The sequence below is a fragment of the Amblyraja radiata genome, chromosome 13, assembly GCF_010909765.2.
Source record: "Amblyraja radiata isolate CabotCenter1 chromosome 13, sAmbRad1.1.pri, whole genome shotgun sequence".
NCBI classification, from domain to species: domain Eukaryota; kingdom Metazoa; phylum Chordata; class Chondrichthyes; order Rajiformes; family Rajidae; genus Amblyraja; species Amblyraja radiata.
The window spans coordinates 18,569,249-18,592,843 of record NC_045968.1 but is presented as its reverse complement, the minus strand read 5'-3'; the positions used below and the strand labels follow the sequence as shown (position 1 = coordinate 18,592,843).

Sequence of the window (23,595 nt, the reverse complement as noted above, 5' to 3'; positions counted from 1 at the left end):
AGTTGAAGGGAAATGTAAATACTATGAAAAAGCTTTGAATAAAGATTTAGTTTTATCACTTCTCCCACCTTTATCATCTTTATGACATTTCTCTGGTGTCACTGCGTCACTAGTTGCATTGCTGACCGCATTCTTTGCTTGACATATGTACACATGTTGTTCCGCATCAGTGCTCCTATTGATCACTAGGTCTGATCCATTGTACACGCCGTCAGAGGCTCCGTGTATGGATTTTTTTCTCCAAAGAAATGTGACATTAGTTCCAGAAGAGACAGAGCAGTTCAGAATTATATTCAGAGATGAACAGTCAGAATTAATATTCGCCACTAGCTGGGTAATTCGTGCTAAAACAGAGATGAGGTTAACATGGATAGAGAATTAATTGGTTTTCCTAAATAAACATATATTTAGTTTTACATTTTCAGTATCAGAAGCTTTTGTTTTTTATTCATGGGAATTGAATTGGCTGCTTTAGATGAATAAAAATAAAAATAATTAATACTACTTTGCCATAATTGTAGCTGAGTGATTAACACTCAACACTAGTTAGAACAATGTGCATTTTCCAACATGAAACAGAGTAATCTATCCTTCTACAAAACATTGCAAAGGTTAATGATAAAAAGCATTAAGCAGAAGTTATGGCAACATGCAAACATAGAATTGGTGCATTATGCTTGGTTACTAATTGACATTAATAGACCTCACTGCATATCATGGATTATCTCTTAACCTCAGTTATGATTACTGAAATAGAGTTTTCAATAAATATATGGACAGATTAATTGTCACCAATCAGTACTTACCAAACACAGACAAATCAAAAACATGTTTTTGAGTGTCATCTATATCTACGTTGAGCATGGAGATTGTTATGGTATATATTTTACTGTCACTGATCTGAACATTATCCAACATCAAGGAACCGTTCATGTTCCATCGAACTGCCTTCAATCATGGGTTGTATGGTCTCAGGTTTTACTGAAGTGTTGACTATCCATTTTGCAATAAAAATGTCTGGAGTGCTAGCAAGTTCTACCATATAGTTATCTTCTTCCTGGAGATTTACACAGAACATGATCTGTTCTCCCACTGTGGCGACAGTACTTGTATTGGGCGAGGCCAGTACTATTCCCTCACAAAGTGTAAACAGGTGGCAAACTGGAAAAAAGAAAAATCCATAAGCATGATTTTTTATGTTATGCTAAAATGTTCAATTATAATGTCATAATATTGATACCTCGAACATAGCTCCAGATTTTCATCATGAATGGTTGACATCTGAACCTCAGTATTCTTGGAGACTTCCGATGTCTAACTCTTCATAAATGGATTTTTATTTTTGTTAGTTCATAATCACGTTTATCTTTGTTCCTCTTGCTCTGTAATCATAGAAGTATCGAAATATGGAAAAGTTGGATCAGGAGTGGGCAACTCTGCCCTTCGACGCTACTCCTCTATATTCACTAAGATCATAACTAATCCTCTATCACAATATCATATTGCTGCACTCCCTTTATACACCCTTGATGCCTGTTGTGTCAAGACATCTACCTCCCTCTGAAATATATTCAGTAACTTGTCCTCCGTTTCATGACACTGAGTGAAGAAGGTTTTCCTCATCTCAGGCCTAAATGTCCTAGCTTATGTCCTGGGGCTGTGAACCTTGACCGAGACCAGCCCAGACATCCTCCCAGCATCCAGCATTTTGTGCCCTCTCAGAATTATGTATCTTCAGTGAGATCTCCCCTTCTATATTACTAAAACTGTGTTCTTGACCGGTTTTGGCGATCTGTGCTGCGATTTCCGAGAGAATGCCGCCACCTACGGCCGTCATTTTTGGCCACCTTGCTCAGAGCCCCCCTCCGCCGTATGTGTGCCGAGGATTTTTCCCGTTGATGAAATATGACAGAGATATTAATGATTTTACAAAATTCTCCATTCTCTCTGCTGCCCCCGCTGGCAGCAGGGGGGAGGGACTATAAAACCAGGAAGTGGTGTGCCTCATTCAGTCTCTTCAAGATGGAGGAAGGCAGAGGGTCATGTTTCTCTGAGCTGTGAATAACACTGAACACATGTGAACACAACTGTGAGTAAGTACCCTTAATGTGGTTTGAAAATGAAAATATGGTTAAAGTAAAAAAGCATTGCCTGCAAATGGTTGTTTGGGTTCAAATAAAAAGGCACTCTCTCTCTCCCCTCCTCTCCTCTCCCCCCCCCCCCCCCTCCCCACCTCTCCCCCTCCCCTCACCTCACCCCCCTCTCAGCACACCCTCTCTCTCCCCCCCTCTCTCCCCCCCCTCCCCCCCTCTCTCCCCCCCTCCCCCCCTCTCCCCCCCCTCTCTCATCCCCCCTCTCCCCTCTCTCCCCCCTCTCTCTCTCTCCCTTCCTCCCCCCTCTCGCCCCTCTCTCCTCTCTCTCCTCCTCTCCTCTCCACCCTCTCCTCCCCTCCTCTCCCCCTCTCTCGCTCTCTCCCCTCTTTTTCTCCCCCTCCACTCAATCCCCTCCCCCACCGTCCGTCCCCTAAACCCCCCTCCCCTCCACCCACCCCTACCCCCTTCCCTCCACCCTCCCTCCCCTACCTGCTCCCCACCTCTCCCCCTCCCCTCACCTCACCCCCCTCTCAGCACACCCTCTCCCCCCCCTCACTCCCGCCCTCCCCCTCTCTCCTCCCCCTCTCTCCCCCCTCCCCTCTCTCCCCCCCTCCCCCTCTCCCCTCCCCCCTCTCTCCCCCTCTCTCTTTCTCCCCTCCATGTCCTCCCCTCCATCCCCTCCCCCACCCTCCCTCCCCTAAACCAACCTCCCCTCCACACCCCCTACCCTCTTCCCTCCACCCTCCCCCCTCCCCCTCCATGCACCCCACCTCCCCCCCTCCCCCCCTCTCAGCACCCCCTCTCTCTCACTCTCACCCTCTCTCTCTCCTCCCCCCCTCACCCACCCTTCCTCTTCTCCTCCTTCCCACCCTCCTCTCCCTCTTGCCCCTCTCTCTGTGTTTCTGTGTCTCTCTCTGACTCCGCCCCTTCTCTCTCTGCCCTCACTCTCATCCCCCCCCCCCCCCCCCCACCCCTAGATGTGACTGCAAGTTGGGGGCTATGCGTCAGTAGATACGGTGGTTATGGGGTAAAAGGAGCAAATTAATAACAATATTATATCAAGGGGGGGTAATTAGCGTGAGTGCGGGGGATAGTTAGTGTGTGTGACGCTGCATGCCGCCTCCCCCCCCCACAACCGCACGTTGGGGGAACAGACCCAACGGGTCTGCACTTGGTCTAGTATTATATTAAAATTCAGCGAATGGAGGCTAACTAGATTTAACCTCTCCTCATCCCAGCAATCTATCTGTTATATTCTCTCCATTGCAAGCATCCCCTTTCATTCGGTAAAAATACCACCATTACACGCGATAAAAATGTAGAAACAAAGAACTGCTGATACTGTTTAAAACACAAAAGGGCATAAAGTGCTGGAGTAACTCATTTGGCTGGGCAGCATCCCTGGAGAAAATCGATGGGTAACATCTTGGGTTGAGACCCTTCTGCCTGATTGCAGGGGGAGTGAGAAGAAAGCTGGAAAAGGGGATAGGCAGAACATAGCGTGGCAGGTAGAGGGCAAGGGGGGGGGGGGGGGGTTGATGGGCAAATGGAACAAAGGCCAGAAATAAGAAGTAGAAAGGAGAGTTTGAGACAGGTTTGAAGAGCCAGAGGGAGGAAAGTTGCAGGGGGGAGGGGGGTGAAATTGGTAGGAGTCCATGTGGGCAGGCAGGTGCATAAAGAGAGGAGGCGGCATTGTTGTGAGAGGTACTGTAACAATGTTACAAAATTTTGAGATTTTTAAAATCAAGTCTGCAATTTATCTCATCAAATAAAGCATAAAAAAGTTTAATTGGACACCTAATTCACTTTCATATCTTCAGTATTTAAAAAAAATTGGGCATTTTCATACTCGGAAATTAGCATCTTGGTCCCTATTGCTTTTACATTGACTTAACACAAAAGCTGTGATCGAGGACAGTCAAAAGCCCATAAATTTCTTAAAAATCAAGAGAGCTGAATGATATTTTCAGTTATTATAGACTGAAGCATTCTGAAACAAATATAAAATATCTTACTTGGACGACCTGAAATTAAAGCATATAATTAGTTAATTACCTAATTGTAGTTAATTACAAAATTGACCATTGTGACGGAAATAGTAATAAACATCCATACTGCCTTGAAAATTCAAAAATGTGATATTCTCAAGATCAGAACTTTAATATTATTGTATTATATGCTGTAAATCCGTAACAGATAGGTAAATAAATTACAATTTCTAGCAATAGACCAAGTCTTTATGGAGAAGATCAGTTGCTAGCTGGTACATTGGCATATCATCATAGCATCATAGCATCATCATACTCCTCAGATTGTAACCAATAAGCAACTCTGTACACCTTGTTTTTCCTCAACTTTTCAATTTTGTAAACTACAAGTTTTTGCTCTTCAAACATGACATGCCTTTCTGCCCACTACTTTCCCCATTAAGGATGTCCCGTAGATTCAATTTCTTAAGAAAAGGATATTTTTTTTAAATAGCCTAAGTATCCAAATAACAAACTAATCCCATTCACACAAGAATTCACAATATAACATGATTTTTAAATCTCACTGTCATGAATTTATATGCCAGATGGAAGGAATTTAATGTTTAATTCCCATAAATTAATCTAGAAACATCCACTCAATATAATCAAAATTATTATATTTTTGCACAATACATGGGACTAAAACTGATATTTAGTATAAAAATATTGACTATGGGTAGACAATAACACAAAATATAGACGATTTAGATGCTCTTATGACATGATCATATAACATGATAAGATGCTCTTATGACATGACATGACATAATATTAATGATTTGGACAAGGGAATTGAATGCAACATCTCCAAGTTTGCAGATGACACGAAGCTGGGGGGCAGTGTTAGCTGTGAGGAGGATGCTAGGAGGCTGCAAGGTGACTTGGATAGATTGGGTGAGTGGGCAAATGCATGACAGATGCAGTATAATGTGGATAAATGTGAGGTTATCCACTTTGGTGGCAAAAACAGGAAAGTAGACTATTATCTGAATGGTGGCCAATTAGGAAAAGGGGAGATGCAACGAGACCTGGGTGTCATGGTACACCAGTCATTGAAAGTAGGCATGCAGGTGCAGCAGGCAGTGAAGAAAGCGAATGGTATGTTAGCATTCATAGCAAAAGGATTTGAGTATAAGAGCAGGGAGATTCTACTGCAGTTGTACAGGGTCTTGGTGAGACCACACCTGGAGTAATGTGTACATTTTTGGTCTCCTAATCTGAGGAAAGACATTCTTGCCATAGAGGGAGTACAGAGAAGGTTCACCAGACTGATTCCTGGGATGTCAGGACTTTCATATGAAAAAAGATTGGATAGACTCGGCTTGTACTCACTAGAATTTAGAAGATTGAGAGGGGATCTTATAGAAACTTACAAAATTCTTAAGGGGTTGGACAGGCTAGATGCAGGAAGATTGTTCCCGATGTTGGGGAAGTCCAGAACAAGGGGTCACAGTTTAAGGATAAGGGGGAAATCTTTTAGGACCGAGATGAGAAAAACATTTTTCACACAGGGAATGGCGAATCTCTGGAATTCTCTGCCACAGAAGGTAGTTGAGGCCAGTTCATTGGCTATATTTAAGAGGGAGTTAGATGTGGCCCTTGTGGCTAAAGGGATCCGCAGGTATGGAGAGAAGGCAGGTACAGAATACTGAGTTGGATGATCAGCCATGATCATATTGAATTGTGATGCAGGCTCGAAGGGCCGAATGGCCTACTCCTGCACCTATTTTCTATTTTTATATGTTTCTATGATTGTCCAATAAAAAGAGCATTTAAATCATCTTGCGAGTGGGTTTTTCTGGAACGCGATCGATTGGAACGTTGCATTTGCGGTGAATTTGAACCCCATATCGGCAGGAAAAACACTGCCTGTTTTGTATGGGGCCCAAATCACATTTTCGCATTGTAAAATTTGATTAAAGCCATCCCAAGAAACAAGTTTATGTGTAAAATAAACGACTTACATTTTGTTTCATCTCGTTCATGCGATCCGCCCCCCCCCCCCCCTCAAAGGCGCCAAAGTCGTGCACCAGGCAAGTGGCAGAACTACAGCGCCGCTGAAGGTAAGTTTTGTAACATCGCTAGGTACCGCACAGTAATCCTGGTAGCAGACAATTCTTGAATTATTGAAAACTACATTTCATGCAACATGAAAAATTGGTCAACATTGGCTTTTGCTTATTTGTAAGGGGCTCAATAGAATTTTAATTTAAAGTAAAGCCGTATGGAACAAGGGACAAATGTTTACACGATGGAAGTTTGGAAAGCCTCTTGACCATGTCTGTAGTCAACCTGAAGCTGCATAATTAGCAGCCAGAATTGTTCAAGTAGTTTATATTTGTATATTTTTTTAGAATTACACAAAGAATTTGACAATGGGTCTTCCCTCAAGTGCCCCCAAGTGAGACAAATGACATCAGGTACTTGGCAAGTGCTTGCAATGAGACGGGGATGGTTGAGGGAGGCTATGGTATCCTGTTAAGATTTTAATGGTCAGTGCTGCTGATTGTGACATTAACGGAATGTTTAGCAAACCACTGTAGTTATTTTGAGCACCCCACTTGCTGCTAAATTCCCCTTACACGCTAGGCTGAAAAAATAATTTTAGTAGTTTAAAAAAATTATCAGCAGCAGTTCAACAATATCCTTCCAACTGTCCCTGACTATCAATGCTGAGTCCTGTACTGTCAACATTGATGAATAGGTTTAGTGAAACAGTTACATACGTCAACACACTTGTTACCAGCACAAGAAAGGATATTCTGCGGTGAGTAATTCACCCAGTACATCCCCCAAACCATTTCACTTGCACAATTTGCAAGTTGGAAGTGAGCTAAATATAGTCTTCAATCACTTGGCTCTGACATCATTCAAATGCCGCCATACCATCCACAATGAAGCAAATATCATAATTAGCACCCGCTCACTGTCTTAAACATCTACATTCTCCACTTCTGCTGCACCACAGCGGTGGTTATTGAAAGGATAGCAAGATCCCCACTAAACTTCCTTGGCTGTGTCTTACAGTCACAACTTCGTCTACATCGAAAGACCAGTGTGCCAGGCACATTCTATGGAAAACCTTTACACATCTTGTGAACGAGTAAAGCTAATTATAAAATCAGCAAACTGCATTTACGACAAATTAGAAAATGGGAACTTATACAGATATGATATTAACTTGTTTGACTCCGAATGTCTATTCATAAATTCGTCTAGTATGTCTGGCAACAAAGATTGGTAGGCTTGGGTATCTGATTTCAGATAGTCTCGAATTTGAAGATATCTAAAATATTGACTACCTTTCAGGTGATATTTCGACTAATTCTTGAAATGAGAGAAGAGTTCCCATCTCATAAAGATCGAGTTTTTTGATTCCTAATCTTTCCCTATGTGTGAACGTTTTATCTAAAATAGATGGCTTGAACGATTGTTGGCAATTGATGAGAGAAGAGATACATTTCTCAGTTTAAGGGATGACTTCACTTGTCTCCAAATTCGTAAGGTACTGTGGATAATCGGATTTTTCTCATATAGTGTTTTCTTCAAATTTATTGGAGAGAGAAAAATCGCACCTATATTAAAAGGTGAACTATCCTCTCTCTCCATTATTAACCATTTTACCTGTATATCATATCATATCTGTATAACACCCTTTTAAATATAGAAATCCCATGGTCAGAAGTAATTTGAAGAGCTTGGGAAGATGAACTTGGCCTACAAATTCTAAAAGATAGATGGGAGGAAAACCTATATATACACAATTGTTCGATTAACGTTAGGCATTCGTTAATTCAATTTAAAATACTGCACAGACTCGATTATTCAAAGTCTAAACTGAATAAGATCTTTCCAAATGTATCTCCTATTTGGGATAAATGTCTTCTTCAGGAAGCAACTATAACCCATTCCTTTGTCTCTTGTATAAAGTTACATAATTTCTGGAGGGGAATTTTTGAAATTTTTTCAAAAACACTAAAAATAAAATTGGATCCCGATACGGAATTGATCATTCTAGGTACGTCAGAAGCCTGCTCTGAGCTATCATTATTTCACAGACGTTTCCTTAATTATGGCCTGATATCGGCGTAAAAACAAATACTTAAATTTTGGAAACATACATCAGTCCCTACTCTTAAGATGTGGATTATAAACATGTCCGAGATGCTACATCTTGAAAATACTAGACTTGTCTTGGCAGAAAAACCAGATCATTTTTCGATGACATGGACACCATTCATTGATTTATTACAAGGATAGTATGGTGCAACACAATTTTGGATTTAAATCTAATTACGGGTTGGGTGAGGTGGGTGGGAGTGATGCGCGGCAGGTATATCACCACTTTTTTCTTTCTTTCTCTTTTTGTCCTATTAATTTTCTTATTTTTTATATTCCTCTTTTCTTTTTTTCATTTACTCACTCTTTGACTACACCACTTTGGTAGTCTAGGGGTTCTATCTTTGCACATCTCACTTTTTCTCTTTCTTGCTTTTTCTCCTTTCTTTTCTTCTAACTATAGCTAGAAGTTAATATTGAAGCTGTACAATAACTATTATTTTATATGCTGTTGGTTCTATTTTTGTACATTTGCTTCTAATAAATAAAAATATTTTAAAAAATAATAATAAAAAAAGAAAATGGGAACTTTGACTGAAAAGTTAAAGATGGAAAAACTGATGGGAATACTAAAAGAGAAAATGGAATCCTGGAGGAAATAAGAAAGGAACCAATGGACCATGAAATTGGTAAATCAGGCAATTTATCAGTCAATTTAAGCAAGACGGCTCTTAGCGAGCGGCAGTGAGTGAGCGGCCTTGTGAGGGAAGTGCCCTGTGAGAAAAGTGTGAGTCTTTGACTCCAGAGTCTTCGGCGAGGAGACCACGCAATACGCTTGAGAGGTAGAGACGAAAGAAGATGTCAGGCAAGCTGATCCAGTGCGGTGCTTGCAGTATGTGGGAGGTCAAGGACACCGCTGGTGTCTCTGGCTGCTACAAATGCGAGAAGTGCATCCAGGTAGAGCTCCTGAAGGGCCGTGTTGGGGAACTTGAGAAGCAAGTGGATGACCTCCGGTTCGTTCGAGAAACGGAGTCGTTCCTCGACAAGTCCTACAGTACGATTGTTACACCTAAGGTACTGGAAGAGAGAAGGTGGGAGACAGTGAGAACGGGAGGGAAGCATGGAATGCCAACGTCCCCGGGTGTTGTACCTCTTGTGAACAGGTTCACCCACTTAGAAGCTGTCGGGACAGAAGAGGTGTTTACACTAGGCGGCGGACTGGCTTGCGATGCGAATAGGGCTGTTGGGCCAAGGCCTAAGGCAGGCAACGCCATTGTAGTGGGAGACTCCATTGTGAGAGGTACGGACAGGGGTTTCTGCGGCAACAGACGGGATGCGAGGATGGTGTGCTGCTTTCCTGGTGCCAGGATCCAGGATGTCACGGACAGAGTGCAGAAAATCCTCAAGGGCGAAGGTGAACATCCGGAAGTGGTAGTGCATGTCGGCACAAACGATGTCGGAAAGAAGGGGATGAATATTCTGCAGCGTGACTTTAGAGAGCTCGGAAAAATGCTGAAAAGCATGACCTCAGGGTTGTTATCTCCGGATTGCTTCCAGTTCCTCGTGCTGGCGAGAGCAGGAACAGGGAGATACGGGACCTGAACGTGTGGCTGAGGAACTGGTGCACGGGGCAGGGATTTAGATTCTTAGATCATTGGGATCTGTTTTGGGGTAAGGGGGAACTGTACAAAAGGGACGGATTGCATCTTAACAGGTGTGGGACCAGCATTCTGGCAGGCAGGTTTGCCACTGCTACACGGGTGGTTTTAAACTGAATAAGGGGGGTGTGGTGTCGAATGGGATAGTGGAGGATGGAGTTAAAGGGAAAGGGTTTCTTAAATGTGTGAGCGTAGAGACAGAGGGGTGTAAAATGAGGGTAGAAGCAATAGGTAGCAAGGTGAAAAGTAAAAGTGGCAGGCAGACAAAACCAGGGCAAAAATCAAAAAGGGCCACTTTTCAACATAATTGTATAAGGGGTAAGAGTGTTGTAAAAACAAGCCTGAAGGCTTTGTGTCTCAATGCAAGGAGCATTCGTAATAAGGTGGATGAGTTGAATGTGCAGATAGCTATTAATGACTATGATATAGCTGGGATCACGGAGACATGGCTCCAGGGTGACCAAGGCTGGGAGCTGAACATCCAGGGATATTCAATATTCAGGAGGGATAGAGAGAAAGGAAAAGGAGGTGGGGTAGCGTTGCTGGTTAGAGAGGAGATTAACGCAATGGAAAGGAAGGACATTAGTTTGGAGGATGTGGAATCGGTATGGGTAGAGCTGCGAAACACTAAGGGGCAGAAAACGCTGGTGGGTGTTGTGTACAGGCCACCTAACAGTAGTAGTGAAGTTGGAGATGGTATCAAACAGGAAATTATAAATGCGTGCGACAAAGGCAAAACCGTTATAATGGGTGACTTCAATCTACATATAGATTGGGTGAATCAAATTGGCAGGGGTGCTGAGGAAGAGGATTTCTTGGAATGTATGCGGGATAGTTATCTAAATCAACATGTAGAGGAACCAACGAGAGAGCAGGCTATTTTAGACTGGGTATTGAGTAATGAGGAAGGGTTAGTTAGCAGTCTTGTTGTACGTGCCCCCTTGGGCAAGAGTGACCATAATATGGTTGAGTTCTTCATTAGGATGGAGAGTGACATTGTTAATTCAGAAACAATGGTTCTGAACTTAAAGAAAGGTAACTTTGAGGGTATGAGACGTGAATTGGCCAAGATTGACTGGCAATTAATTCTAAAAGGGTTGACGGTGGATATGCAATGGAAGACATTTAAAGACTGCATGGATGAACTACAAAAATTGTTCATCCCAGTTTGGCAAAAGAATAAATCAGGGAAGGTAGTACATCCGTGGATAACAAGGGAAATCAGGGATAGTATCAAAGCGAAGGATGATGCGTACAAATTAGCCAGAAAAAGCAGCATACTGGAGGACTGGGAGAAATTCAGAGACCAGCAGAGGAGGACAAAGGGCTTAATTAGGAAAGGAAAATAGATTATGAAAGAAAACTGGCAGGGAACATAAAAACTGACTGCAAAAGCTTTTATAGATATGTGAAAAGAAAGAGATTAGTTAAAACAAATGTAGGTCCCTTGCAGTCAGAAACAGGTGAGTTGATCATGGGGAACAAGGATATGGCGGACCAATTGAATAACTACTTTGGTTTCGTCTTCACTAAGGAAGACATAAATAATCTGCCGGAAATAGCAGGGGACCGGGTCAAAGGAGTTGGAGGAATTGAGTGAAATCCAGGTTAGCCGGGAAGTGGTGTTGGGTAAATTGAATGGATTAAAGGCCGATAAATCCCCAGGGCCAGATAGGCTGCATCCCAGAGTACTTAAGGAAGTAGCTCCAGAAATAGTGGATGCATTAGTAATAATCTTTCAAAACTCTTTAGATTCTGGAGTAGTTCCTGAGGATTGGCGGGTAGCAAACGTAACCCCACTTTTTAAGAAGGGAGGGAGAGAGAAAACGGGGAATTACAGACCAGTTAGTCTAACATCGGTAGTGGGGAAACTGCTAGAGTCAGTTATTAAAGATGGGATAGCAGCACATTTGGAAAGTGGTGAAATCATTGGACAAAGTCAGCATGGATTTACAAAATGTAAATCATGTCTGATGAATCTTATAGAATTTTTCGAGGATGTAACTAGTAACGTGGATAGGGGAGAACCAGTGGATGTGGTGTATCTGGCCTTCCAGAAGGCTTTCGACAAGGTCCCACATAAGAGATTAGTATACAAACTTAAAGCACACGGCATTGGGGGTTCAGTATTGATGTGGATAGAGAATTGGCTGGCAAACAGGAAGCAAAGAGTAGGAGTAAACGGGTCCTTTTCACAATGGCAGGCAGTGACTAGTGGGGTACCGCAAGGCTCAGTGCTGGGACCCCAGCTATTTACAATATATATTAATGATCTGGATGAGGGAATTGAAGGCAATATCTCCAAGTTTGCGGATGACACTAAGCTGGGGGGCAGTGTTAGCTGTGAGGAGGATGCTAGGAGACTGCAAGGTGACTTGGATAGGCTGGGTGAGTTGGCAAATGTTTGGCAGATGCAGTATAATGTGGATAAATGTGAGGTTATCCATTTTGGTGGCAAAAACAGGAAAGCAGACTATTATCTAAATGGTGGCCGACTAGGAAAAGGGGAGATGCAGCGAGACCTGGGTGTCATGGTACACCAGTCATTGAAAGTAGGCATGCAGGTGCAGCAGGCATTGAAGAAAGCGAATGGTATGTTAGCTTTCATAGCAAAAGGATTTGAGTATAGGAGCAGGGAGGTTCTACTGCAGTTGTACAGGGTCTTGGTGAGACCACACCTGGAGTATTGCGTACAGTTTTGGTCTCCAAATCTGAGGAAGGACATTATTGCCATAGAGGGAGTGCAGAGAAGGCTCACCAGACTGATTCCTGGGATGTCAGGACTGTCTTATGAAGAAAGACTGGATAGACTTGGTTTATACTCTCTAGAATTTAGGAGATTGAGAGGGGATCTTATAGAAACATATAAAATTCTTAAGGGGTTGGACAGGCTAGATGCAGGAAGATTGCTCCCGATGTTGGGAAAGTCCAGGACAAGGGGTCACAGCTTAAGGATAAGGGGGAAAATCCTTTAAAACCGAGATAAGAAGAACTTTTTTCACACAGAGAGTGGTGAATCTCTGGAACTCTCTGCCATAGAGGGTAGTCGAGGCCAGTTCGTTGGCTATATTTAAGAGGGAGTTAGATGTGGCCCTTGTGGCTAAGGGGATCAGAGGGTATGGAGAGAAGGCAGGTACGGGATACTGAGTTGGATGATCAGCCATGATCATATTGAATGGCGGTGCAGGCTCGACGGGCCGAATGGCCAACTCCTGCACCTAATTTCTATATTTCTATGTTTCTATGAAATGAAGAGCAACCTTCCACTCCAATGCACTGGCATGGTTCTTGGTTAGATTTTCTCCTTGTCTTTTTACTTTAGTTTAGAGATGCAGTGTGGAAACAGGCGCTTCAGCTCACAGAGTCCACACTGACCAGTGATCCAAAAGTATGGATCCGTTGCCATCTGGGTGAATGGCAGAGCTGGCTTGAGGGGGTGAGACACCTATTTCTTTTTTCAATACTCCTTATAGACATCGGTGGATAGGAATGTTGCAGGAGTGATCGAAGTAAAGCATAAAAACTAATAAACATAATGGAATTTACTTGATTAAATTTGAATGTTAGGCAATACTTACAAAGAACTTTTGCCGAGGGTATAAATTATTTTTGGTGGCATATTTTATGTGAGTCGGCTAGTTTTAAGGTGTGTTCTACACTCATGGATCAAACATTTTCCTTTAAATATAATGCTGATGCAATCATTTCCATTTTGATCCGAAATATATGTACGAGAGCTAAAGAGAGAAAATGCTGTTTGCTTATTTATTTTGAGTTTTATACAAAGGAAAGAGACATTTGAGATTATCTATATAATAAAGTCTCATCTTGACCACTTCCTGTTTGCGCTATTGTTTGATTTTAGAAAAAACGCTACCATATATGGCTGTGATTTTTTGACCATCTTACTCAGACTCCTCCTCCGCTGATCAGGCCCTGAGGATTTTTCCCATCGATGAAAAATAAAATAGTTATTAGTGTTTAAAAAATCTTGAGATTCTCTTACCTGTCAACCACCGTGATGAAGGCCATGCCCCTTCTGGGCGGGGGGGGGGAGGGACTATAAAACCCGTAAGTCTGGACGTGGCTCAGTCACTGCAAGATGGCGAGGGAGAGGCCATGACTCTCAGTCTGAGCTGGGAATCTACACAATGCTGAGTGTCTACTGAACTGAGTGCCCTTTATGTGATCTGGAAAGCAGTCCCTTTGGCCCACAACACCCATACTAGTGCTCCAGAAAGTCCCCCCCCCTCCCCCACTGGCCAGCAATATTGGAATTGGTGAACAGGTGGATATTGCGTTGGGGGACCAGCCCTCCCGTGTGAAGCTGGGACCCAACGGGTCCCACTTAGTCTAGTTAGCAATAAAGCTTTCATTTGCTGGGAATCTAAATTGGCTAGAACATTTCATTGAAATGATATGTTGTATAAAGTCTGAGAAGAAATGTCTTTGTCAGCATGATTGGTCTTCGGATGCAATGTTTGTTGTTATATCTATTTAACAATGTATAAGAAAGATATAAATTCAAGAAGTAGGAAGTATAAAAGAGGACGTGTCATAAGAGGAATCGTGTTGGAAGGAAGTGCAGATAATAGTTTAAATCGAAGATAGAAACGAAAAGCTGGAGTAACTCAGCGGGTCAGAGTCATAAGAGGAATAGATCCGGTAGACCCATGGAGTCTCTTGCCTAGAAAAGGGGAATTGAGAACCAGAGGACATAGTTTTAAGGTGAGAGGGTGAAAGATATAATAGGAACATGAGGGGTAACTTGCTCACACAAAGGGTGGTGGGTGTATGGAACGAGCTGCCAGAGGAGGTAGTTGCGGCAGGCACTATCGCAATATTTAAGAAACATTTAGACAGGTTTCGAGGGATATGGGCCAAACACAGGCAGGTGGGACGGATAAATGGGACATGTTGGTTGGTGTGGGCAAGTTGGGCTGAAGGGCTTTTTTCCAGCCTGTATGACTCTATGATTCTATGTAAGCATTTTCTGTTAATGATAAAGTCCTTTAAAAGTGCCTGCATGGTAAGCCGCTGGAAGATGAGATCACAAGGTATCCAAGATGTTGGATACAAAATTGGCTTCATAGAAGGAAGCAGAGGGTGATGGTGGAAAAGCGTTTTTGGACTGGAGGCCTATGATAAGTGGTGTGCCGCAATGTCGGTGCTGGACCCATTGCTGTTTGTGGTTTACATCAACAATTTGGATGAGAAGGTGCAAGGTATGATTCAAAAACAAGAGGACATACATTTAAGGTGAGAGGGGCAAGATTTAACACAGCCCTGAGTGTCAACTTTCAATCAGAGGATGGTGGGAATGTGGAATGAGCTGCCTGAGGAGGTAGTTGAGGTAGGTACTATAACGGCATTTAAAGGGCACTTGGTCAGGTACGTGATTTTGCATTGAGGCAGCAAGGGAGGAGATATACGTTTTCTTTCTTTCTTCCAGGACCTAGCAAATGAGCTGAAGATTTGATATAATTTTACACTGTCTCCATCAGTATCAGTCAGGGTGTCACACAACTGATCACCATGTGAAACCGAAATGAGGTGAAAATAACAAAGAGGAGTCAGGCCAAAGCGAGTTTTGTCAACATTAAGAGTAAAGTGAGCAGTAAATTTGATCATGACTCCTCGCATTGATATTTGGAAACAGTGAAAATGTGTTATTTTAAACAGTTCAAAGCTCTCTATCCAGTCAAAAAAATACCACAATAAAATAGCATAAATTATCAAGAATTATTGTACATTTTTTCACAAAATAAAATTGATAATTGATTCTTCAATTTTCAGAATGATTGGCCCACCTCCATTAAAGGATTATTTTCAACATCCCCTCAGCTATAAACCTCACCTTACATTGCCACAGATAAACATCTGATTTCCTTTTGACTGAGACCAGGTCTTGCATTTAATATCATGAAGGTCAATTGTGGTTGTAGCTGACATTAATAAATGGACAAAAACATGTGTCAGTGCATTTATTTATACATTAGTGAGCTTTATATTTTTATTGCAAAGAGCTGGCCAGCTAAATTGAATTTAGAATTTTTTTAAATAATTATTTTTTAGAATTTTGCTTTGATCTGAATTGTTATAGAAAAATAGAAAATAGGTGCAGGAGGAAGCCATTCAGCCCTTTGAGCCAGCAACGCCACAGCAGCCGGCAAATTATATATTTGCACATATAAATTAGAGACGGATAAGACAACTCCCCCTTAGAATCTGATTCACCATTTAATAATGCCGTGACTGATTTGATTTGAACTTCAACTCCACATTGCCGTCTGCCCTAAGGAAACTTATACTGTAGCAGATTATTCACTGCAAATTTCTCTCCCGCATTAAAAATATTCACAGACAGCGTATCCACCCTTGGAGTTCCAAACACTCTCACACTGATGAGAGAGAGATTCCTTAATTTTAAGCAGCATCTTATCCATTAGTGCAGCACCCCAACTATTATGCTAAAATATAATGAAGATTAATAAAAAGTCTGAAGAAGGCTCCCGGCACTAAAAGCCACTTATCCATTTTTTCCAGAGTTGCTGCCTGATCCACTGAGTTACTGCAGCATTTTGTGCCTATCAATTATTATGCTGATGGGGTAACAAGAAACATTTCCATCAGAGGGTGGTAGGCTTCTGACATTCACGATTTAAGGAGTGATTGTGGTAGGAATACTTAGATGTGGTGCTACGCTGAAGACCAAGAGTTGGAAATCCCAATAAGGCTTTTACTACATATGTAGGAAGGAACTGCAGATGCTCGTTTAAACCGAAGATAGACACAAAAGGCTGGAGTAACTCACCGGGTCAGACAGCATTTCCGGAGAAAAGGAATATGCAACATTTCGGGTCAAGACCCTTTGTTAAGGCTTTTACTAATTTTTGTTGGCCAGCATTGGAACAAATATTCCCTTCTATGCTTCACATTTCTGTGCATTAAGATTCTTGCTTTTATTTTTGTTAATCACATATTTTTATCAAGGTTTGCGATATAATTTTAGAAACAGGCAGATATCAGAAAGTAAGCTTAAACACAAATCTTGAAAGGTGAGAGGAAGAATACAGGCATCCTATTTAATGCTCACTTGCAGGTCAAAACAGAATAAATTAATTAAGTTTTTTAGATGATAAAATAAATGCAAAATACCTGAAAAACTGCTCCTGAGAATACACTGTTTTCAGCAAATTAACCAATGCTCTTGCTATAAATAGATGTATATCCAGAATTATATAATTTACAACAGATTTATTTCATGTCCTTGCATCAATAAATATCACATTTGTACTGTTGGCCAAATCTCAAGACTTAGCAACCTGGAAATAAATAGGTGTAGCCTGTGTTTAAAAATATACTTTTCTGTAAAATGGAAGTGAAGCTTTTTACAGCCAACTTCGTGGCACGGCTTCGACCCAACACTTTCCTCTTAGTTCCAGTGGACCGGGCTTAATCCTGACCTCGTTTTGTGACCATGTAGGTTTTATTTGGTTGCTCCAGTTTCCTCTCACAGTAAAAATTAATGTTGGCGGTTATGTCTAATTCTATAATATATTTTTTTATTAAAGGTAATCAATTACAATGCTTCAAACAACTTTATATCAAATTAATTCAATTTGCATTAAGTAAAACACTAATAATACTTATCTACTATTTTTTTTTAGAAATAATGATAGAAAAAGAATAGAACAGTTATAAATCATTAAGAGAGTGATTAAATAATAATTTGATTATATATAAGAAAGAAAAGAGAAACGAAAAAAAAAAAAAAAAAGAAAAACCACTATATGTATTGTTAATAACACTACTACAAGTGATAGTATCAATAAAGACATATATGTTAATTCCAATATAAAAATGAATTGTTCTCACCAAATCCCGCAGGGTACACGCCGAGCTGTGTTGCCAAGAACAGCTACTTCTCTAAATACTGTATATATGGAGACCATATCTGTTCAAAAGAATTATACTTGTCCAATAGGACAAATCTAATTCTTTCCAGATGTAACGTCTCCATCATCTCTGCCGCCCACATTTTGGTTGTGGGGGATAATGTTCCCTTCCAAAATTTCAATATGATTTTTTTCCCAATTATCAAACAGTAATCAAAGAAATTTCTTTGATTTACTGTAAGTGATAGATGTAAATCCGGAATTCCAAATATTATTAGCTTTGGGTTAGGGTCCAATTTAACTTTGATGACTTCAGAAATAACTTAAAAAATTTCTGTCCAGTAATAATTCAATTTAGGACATGTAACGAAACTATGTATTAAATTTGCCTCTGCTTTCTTGCACTTATCACAAATAGCGGAGAGATTCGGAAAAATACTATTTAATTTAGTTTTCGAATAATGTAACCTATATAATACTTTAAATTGTATCAATATATGTCTGGCTTTTAATGAACACCGGTGTATTCGTTGTAGACTTTCTTCCCAGTTTTCTTTTGTTATAGACAATCCCATTTCATTTTCCCATGCTTGACGATATATTTCCGTTATTGAATTCTCCTTATCCAAAATGATGTTATATATATAGGCTATTAATTTTTCTGTATTTGGATATAAATTAAACAGTTCGTCTAACAGTCCTGCTTCTTTATTTTTATAATCTTGTGTATTGGATTTAATATAATCTCTAATTTGTAAATACCTAAACAAATGTTGTGGAGCCAATCCATAAATATCTTGTAACTCCTGGAATAAAAGAAATTTTCCTTTTCTATAAAGGTGTTCTATCCTTGTAATTCCTAAATCATCCCATTGTTTAAACCCCCCATCTAATATAGCAGGTTTAAACAATGGGTTATTCATAATTGGTAATCTAAATGAGAGATTATCCAAATGTAGAGTCTTAACTATTTGTTTCCAAATACGTCTATTATTATATATTATTAGGTTGTCTTTATAATTTTTTTTTTGTACTTCCGTTGGTGCAAAAATTATCGAACCTACATTGAAAGGTAGACAGTCTTCCTTTTCTATATTTAACCATGTCGGTTCATGATCCATATTTACCCACCAGAAATTCATATTCTTAATCTGAACAGCCCAAAAATAATATAAAAAGTTTGGAAGTGCTAATCCTCCATTTATCTTAGCTTTGCATAGATGTTTTTTATTTATTCTGTGATTTTTATAATCCCAAATAAAACTATTAACAATATTATCAATTTTTTTTTAAAAAGTTTTCGGAAGAAAAAAAGGAATAGCCTGAAACAAATATAACAACTGTGGTAGAAATACCATCTTTATGGCACTTATTCTACCAATCATGGATATAGGAAGTGTTTTCCAATATAAAATATTTTTTCTAAGTTTATCTAATAGTTGAGGATAGTTGGATTTTATTAATGAGTTATGAGTTTTAGTTACGTTAATACCTAAATATTTAAGTTTGTCTGTAACTACTTTTAATGGGTATTGTTGTAATGTATTTAGATTTATTCCTGTTATTGGCATAATCTCGCTTTTATCCCAATTAATCCTATACCCAGAAAATGCACCAAACTTAGTTATAATGTTTAGCAGGTTGGGAATACTAATTTCCGGTTTTGTAATATAAATCAAAACATCATCTGCATATAAAGAAATTTTATTAATTGTTGTATCAGTATTATAGCCATATATTTCAGGTTCAGATCTAATTTTTTCCGCCAATGGTTCTATCACCAATGTGAACAATAAGGGTGATAACGGACATCCCTGTCTGCATCCCCTAGAGAGTTTGAATTTGGCTGATAAAATTTGGTTAGTCAAAATTCTTGCAATAGGATTCGAGTATAAAATTCTTACCCATTTACAAAATCTATCCCCCAATTGAAACTTTTCCATTATATTAAATAAATGGTGCCTATCAATTTGTATGCTGATGGGGTAACAAGAAACATTTCCATCAGAGGGTGGTAGGCTTCTGACATTCACGATTTAAGGAGTGATTGTGGTAGGAATACTTAGATGTGGTGCTACGCTGAAGACCAAGAGTTGGAAATCCCAATAAGGCTTTTACTACATATGTAGGAAGGAACTGCAGATGCTCGTTTAAACCGAAGATAGACACAAAAGGCTGGAGTAACTCACCGGGTCAGACAGCATTTCCGGAGAAAAGGAATATGCAACATTTCGGGTCAAGACCCTTCGTTAAGGCTTTTACTAATTTTTGTTGGCCAGCATTGGAACAAATATTCCCTTCTATGCTTCACATTTCTGTGCATTAAGATTCTTGCTTTTATTTTTGTTAATCACATATTTTTATCAAGGTTTGCGATATAATTTTAGAAACAGGCAGATATCAGAAAGTAAGCTTAAACACAAATCTTGAAAGGTGAGAGGAAGAATACAGGCATCTTATTTAATGCTCACTTGCAGGTCAAAACAGAATAAATTAATTAAGTTTTTTAGATGATAAAATAAATGCAAAATACCTGAAAAACTGCTCCTGAGAATACACTGTTTTCAGCAAATTAACCAATGCTCTTGCTATAAATAGATGTATATCCAGAATTATATAATTTACAACAGATTTATTTCATGTCCTTGCATCAATAAATATCACATTTGTACTGTTGGCCAAATCTCAAGACTTAGCAATCTGGAAATAAATAGGTGTAGCCTGTGTTTAAAAATATACTTTTCTGTAAAATGGAAGTGAAGCTTTTTACAGCCAACTTCGTGGCACGGCTTTGACCCAACACTTTCCTCTTAGTTCCAGTGGACCGGGCTTAATCCTGACCTCGTTTTGTGACCATGTAGGTTTTATTTGGATGCTCCAGTTTCCTCTCACAGTAAAAATTAATGTTGGCGGTTATGTCTAATTCTAACACAAATTAGAGATTTGACATAATATAATCTGTTCAGCACTGCAGCATAACATTATTTAATTACTCTTTCCTCGAATTGGTGAATTAAATTATTACTAGTGGACTGTTTTTGCTAACCTTTGTTAAAATGCCCCTTTGCTGATATAGCCTGTAAAACGTCCATCAATTCAACATTCAGTAACACGCTTTATTGTAAATTGTTAATGATACAATTTTTCAGTCATGAAGCACGATAGTAGCCCATTCACGTCTGGTATCCAACAGTTTAGCTAGATCTTTCCGTGCCTAAAATGTCTCGAACATTCTAAGTTCTTTGCTAATGTGGAAGAGTAAACTCACAATCATGAAAACTGCAGATGTTGGACATTGAAACAAAAACTGAAAATGCTGTAAAAACTCAGCTGTTCAGTCAGCATCCGTGGAAAGATAAACAGCCGCATTTCACATTGAACACTCTTCACAGGAGTTCACTAAAATCAGTTTTCTTTCATTTTTACAGATAATTTTAGATCTGGAATAATATTCAAAATTTATTTATAGTTTAACTTGCGAAATGTTGCCCAAGGAATATCGAACGAAGGGGTGTTTCATTTTTTTTGCTGAGGGAAGATGAATTTATAGCTGTACTGCTGAAGTTCAGTACAGCCGCTCTGATGGGAAAGATATGAAAATGAAGGTCACAGTCTTCCAACTCAGCGGTGGATTGCATGAATTTTGTTACAAACATTTGAAGCCGTTTGGAATCTAGTAAGCAATCAAAGGGTGGGACAAAGGAATTTTTGACCACGGACTTATGTCTTCTGATCAAGCTAAATTGGCTGTTCAAGCTACAACACATTACATGGACCAAGATTTTATAGACACAAAAATCTGGAGTAGCTCAGCAGGACAAGCAGCATCTCTGGAGAGAAGGAATGGGTGACGTTTCGGTTCGAGAAGGACCTTCTCTGCAGAGATCCTGCCTGTCCCGCTGAGTTACTCCAGCTTTTTGTGTCTATCTTCGGTTTAAACCAGCATCTGCTGTTCCTTTTACATATATGGACCAAGATAATTGTATTACATTGCTGAACTGTGTACTACAGCTGCCTTGGTCTGTATAATTTGCAAATTATTGTTCCAGGTGCAAAATTCTGCTTAATTCATGTTTTAATCCAAATTTAAAAATTTAGATTTGTAAATGTTTACCATTTTGGATAAACCGTATGACAATTTTGCCAATAACTTTAATTTAAATCAAATATTATAAAAGTACATTTTCCAAATGATCAGACTGCAAGGTACAACAAGACAAATTGTTAACAATTTTGTGTTTACCTGATGTTGATTGTCAGGATGTTAAATGTCCGTCCCTATTGGAAGTTACTCCACTATTTGTTGAGCAAAGTAATTGCTCTTCCAGATATAACCCAACCTCACAGTTGCAGGTGCCTGCTGTGAGAAACAGAAGCAGTAACGTACTTTTGAATGTGTGACTTTTATCGACTTTGTTGATCCATTTCCTGCTGTTGCTATTGGTATAAAAAAAAAGCAGAGGCTACCATCTCCTCCTTGAATATATTACATGAGACAGTTAGAACCTTTTCCCGGGGGGGGGGGGGTCTTATTACATTTGTTGTACCCCTTCATTTTCTGAGCTTTAAGAGAGATAGAAATAAAAGAAATAAGGAAAGTGAGAAAGAGTCGTGATAGTGCAAGAAAGTGTTGGGAAAAGAAAGCCCATTAGAAAGAGAGTTAGAGAAGTAAGTTAAGAAATAGACCCTAGAAAAGAAAGGAAAAAAAGAGAAACAATCGCTCTATTATAAAAAAACTGCAAAAAGGGATATACCAACCATATTTTTCATCCCCCGTTACCAGATCCTGGCGCCATTTATTTTTTTAAATTACTGTTGCACCTTATGCTTGTTGTAAGTCCATAAATGCATTTTGATTTATTTGATCAAAATGTTACCAAATCACATTGGTGTTTGAAACTATTTACTATGAAAAAGTTTTGAATAAAGATTTTGTTTTATCATCTTTCCCACCTTTATCACCTTCATGACATTTCGGGTCGAGACCCTTCTTTAGTCTCAACCGGAAAAGTCTCATATTGCTTATCTCCAGAGATGCTGTCTTGACCCGCTGAGATACTTCAGCTTTTTTTGTCTATCTTTGGTTTAAACTAGCATCTGCAGTTCCTTCCCACACCCTCTAGGGACTATATACCAATAATTATATACAATGATCCCGTGACAATCTGGCAAAGTATTCTTCATTATGCCGGAGGCTATCCTGAAATAAAATGTAAAGATTGTTTTGGCGATTATGAGATATGATAAACTTCACATATCAGTGCGTAAACAATAAGCAACGTGATAGGTACAGAAGCATGTGAGTGAAGCACACATCTGACTGTTAGATTGAGCCAAAGAACACTTTGGGGCACACGGGTGACATGGTGGCGCAGCGGTAGAGTTGCTGACTTACAGCACCAGGGTCCTGGGTTCAATGCTGGCTACGGGTCTGACTACTTGTCTGTACATTGTTTGTACGTTCTCCCGGTGACCTGCGTTGGTTTTCTCCGGGATCTCCAGTTTCCTCACACACACCAAAGTGGTACACGTTTGTAGGTTAATTGGCTTGGTATAATTGTAAATTGTCCCTAGTGTGTGTAGGATAGTGTTAACGTACAGGGATCGCTGGTCAGTGCAGACTCAGCGGGCCGAAGGGCCTGTTTCAGCACTGTACCTCTAAACTAAACACTGTAGGATAAAACTGCGGTTGCTGGTTTAAATTGAAAGGTAGACACAAAATGCTAGAGTAACTGCGGGACAGGCAGCATCTCTGGAGAGAAGGAATGGGTGACGTTTCGGGAAATGTCATTCATTCTTTCTCTCCAGAGATGCTGCCTGTCCCGCTGAGTTACTCCAGCATTTTGTGTCTACCCAA

General features: G+C 40.0%; 1 long non-coding RNA gene across 1 annotated transcript; it reads right to left on the bottom strand.

Annotated features, from left to right (window-relative positions):
- Nucleotides 1–1,022: 1,022 nt before the first annotated feature.
- LOC116980163 lies at nt 1,023–22,126 on the bottom strand. The gene is made up of 3 exons (XR_004413868.1): nt 21,982–22,126; nt 1,241–1,382; nt 1,023–1,161 (listed from the first exon to the last, which is right to left on the bottom strand). It is a non-coding gene; the product is annotated as an uncharacterized LOC116980163 (long non-coding RNA).
- Nucleotides 22,127–23,595: the final 1,469 nt, after the last annotated feature.